The following is a 3,209-nucleotide window of genomic DNA, read 5'->3' as shown; positions in this document are numbered from 1 at the left end:
CCGAGGCTGCAGAAGAGAACATAATGACATCATGTGCGTTCGATAGACCTCACTGTCCTCACCACTAGAGGTCTCCTCTCAGGAACGTGTGAAGTTCAGTGGTTGTAGGTTGTTCTTAGTTAGCACTTGTGTGAAAGTTAGCTGGGTTCTCTTCTATCAATTCATTAATCGTCTGAAGAACTTTGAACCCGTCTGTCAGTGTTGGGCCTAAGATTATCATTACAGCATTTGTTATTATTACTGATATTGTAGGTGGTCGTGCTGCTGTCAGCTCACCTCAGCCTCTTTATCTGTTGGATTCAGTGTGTGTGTGTGTGTGTGTGTGTGTGTGTGTGTGTGTGTGTGTGTGTGCGTGCGTGCGTGCGTGCGTGTGTGTGTGTGTGCATGTGCGTCTGTGTGTGTGTGTGTGTGTGTGTGTGTCTATGTGCATGCGTGTGCGGGTGTTTGGGTGGGTGTGTGTGCGTCTACATAAGACAGATTGCAGCTCATTGTGTTTCTGGGTCTGACTTGTTATCCCTGACCCTGAGCTTTCCCACCCGTCTGCTTCTCATGCAAACACACACAAGCATGTGGAGCATACAGTATGTGTGCGTCCATCAGTCATTGTAAGCTGCTGTGGATAAGAACATCAGCTAAATGCCTGAAAACGTAAATGTGTGTGTGTTGTTATGACTGGCGTTGCCCTGACAGGCCCCATTTGTCATCCTTGGGACCTCTGGTGGATTGATAACGAACAAAAATACAAACATAAGCGTCTGAAAATGAACTCTTGCCGGCTTAAAGCGACTTTTTTAGCACAGAGGAATGCGGAGCAACAACATTTTGTCTGATTGGTTTAAGCACAAATTTCAAGGTCTCTGGTAGCCAATGGGGAATCACAAGGTTGTGAGTTTGAATCTCACCCCCTCCTGCATGTAATTCAACCGTCATTCTTTTTCTAAAAGAACGTAATTCAGTTTGTCTTTAGTTTAGTGTAACAAAAATTTCCTTTCATGAATTAATAAAAATAGCTTTGCACTCAGTAGATTTAAGTATGTTATGACCTATGTGTACTTGTGGCTTTGTCAGTCCATTTTTGTGTATTTTTTACAGTAATGAAACAGGGCAGCTGTACCTTGAAGGACGATATTTTAAACTTTCTCTTCAGTGTTTCATACAAACCTCCGGAAAATAAATGCCCCGATGCCTCTGTTTTACTTCACAGTTTGAGTCAGTTCATTAGACCATTTTTTAAAACAAGAACACACGTGGGAATAAGTGCACATATATCATGTTTGACATAATAAGAATTGTGCTAAAGCTATTTCTTTTTGAACCAAAGTTTTGGAATGACCAAAGGCTTGCATTGCCATTACAGCAATCTCACTTGCATGGCTAAAAAAGGATATGTTTGATGTGCTGCTGTGACTTTTACGTCACTCAGTCCCTGCAAACCTTTAGACTAATATCCTCCTGTATATAGTGGGCTACACAAGATAATGTGCTTCTCTCAAATGCACCTGCACTAGAAATTATTAGGTTTAATTTAGCTGTTCACAGTGTTTCTTCATAATGTGAAATTGTTGAAAATAAATAAATAAATAATGATCTGAGAGTTTAAGTGAAATTAAATTAAATTAATCCCAGCCTTTTACTTTTACTGCTCCGTGTAACTCCTTCCATTTTCAATAATCAAACAATAAAACTGTTTTTACAAACATCCACATTTACAGATGAAGTTAAATCACTGAGCCGACTGACAACTGCTTATTAAGGTTGAATCAGTGAGCAGATGTCATGAAGAATGAAATAATCATTGTTCGTATCTGAGCTCTCACATGAGGACAAATGAACTGTTTTGATGTGATTACTAAAATTACATTAAAACCATTTACACTCAAATAGGAGGAACATTTCATGATTATAAATAACTGAAAATGCATCAACATTCTTTCCCAAAATATTATGCTCTCTAGTCTTTGACCTTGCTTTCCTTTCACATTTGAGCTGCTTCTTGCTTTCAAATTGTTTTCAGCTGGGATATTTTTATGTATGAGCCTACATGTTCTAAATGTAAATAAACTATTATTTTTCTACTTCATCCTCATTATCATCATTAGTCTATTAAAGTTATTTTCCATACTGGGGCTGGAGATGCTGTGTTGGACACGGAAAGCATACAGAACAAAAAGAAAAAATATGTGCAGGAGGAGAATTAGGTGTTTTCATCCATTGATTAATGGTTTTCTAAAGCAAAGCACATCGGAGGAGTCGGCCAATCAATAAATTAACTGCCCAAATTCATCATTTTCTACAACAAAAGCTAATTATTTAGACGGCTGCAGGAAAAGAAAAAACACAATATTAACAAGAGTTCATTTAGCAAAGCAGTGTATTCCTGCAGGTGAGAACGCTGCAGAGTTGTTGTTTGGACTCAGGGGAGCTCTATTTTCCACATAAATACAAACACAGAGAACGTTTGTTTTCAAGATTACAGCTGGTCAAATTTAAATTCTGGTAAATGACTGTTAAAATGTTTTAAAAATATGGTGAATATCAGCATCATCAGCACAATTTGCTGATCAATATCCATCCAGAAATGCAGCCATCATTGATATGTGTTGTTTCATCCTAATAAAATTGTTAGAAAGACTAAAAACAAAAAAACAACAACTTTTGTTTCCAATCATATTTTAAACTCATGGAGTTTAACATTTTAGTATTACGTGCAGCTTTAAGTTTTACCCTTTGGATTTCATCATCAGGTTAACATTACCTTTTATCAATGTTATTATATTCAAATTCCATACCAAATGTTAGCATCAGCTATACTCTATATTTAGTGCCAATTAGTTAACGTTGGATTGGTAGAATACTAAAAAAAATAATAAATATTAATGTTAGCATTGCCATGCCATTTAGTATTTAATGTTTTGCACTGCTGTCCCTTTACTGGAAGTGCAGCCTCACAGAATTGTTTAGTATGACTGTAGAATTGTTGGTGCACCTCATAGTTTTAGACAGCTATATTTGGTTTCCAGTGTGTGCTGAGAGAGGTGACTGTGCAGAGAACTGAGGTGAAAATGGAAAATTCTGATTTCACCTAAGGGTGGAAATTATTTCTTCTTGTAGTCTTATTAAATGGTCCTGATCTCGTTTTCAGGACCATCTTTATCAGCTCTGTGACAGATAAACTTAATCTTCTTCTGCTCCAGACAGCTCTTGCTTTG

This window comes from Antennarius striatus, chromosome 3, assembly GCF_040054535.1.
Source record: "Antennarius striatus isolate MH-2024 chromosome 3, ASM4005453v1, whole genome shotgun sequence".
NCBI lineage: Eukaryota > Metazoa > Chordata > Actinopteri > Lophiiformes > Antennariidae > Antennarius > Antennarius striatus.
Note: the sequence above shows the minus strand (reverse complement) of the source record.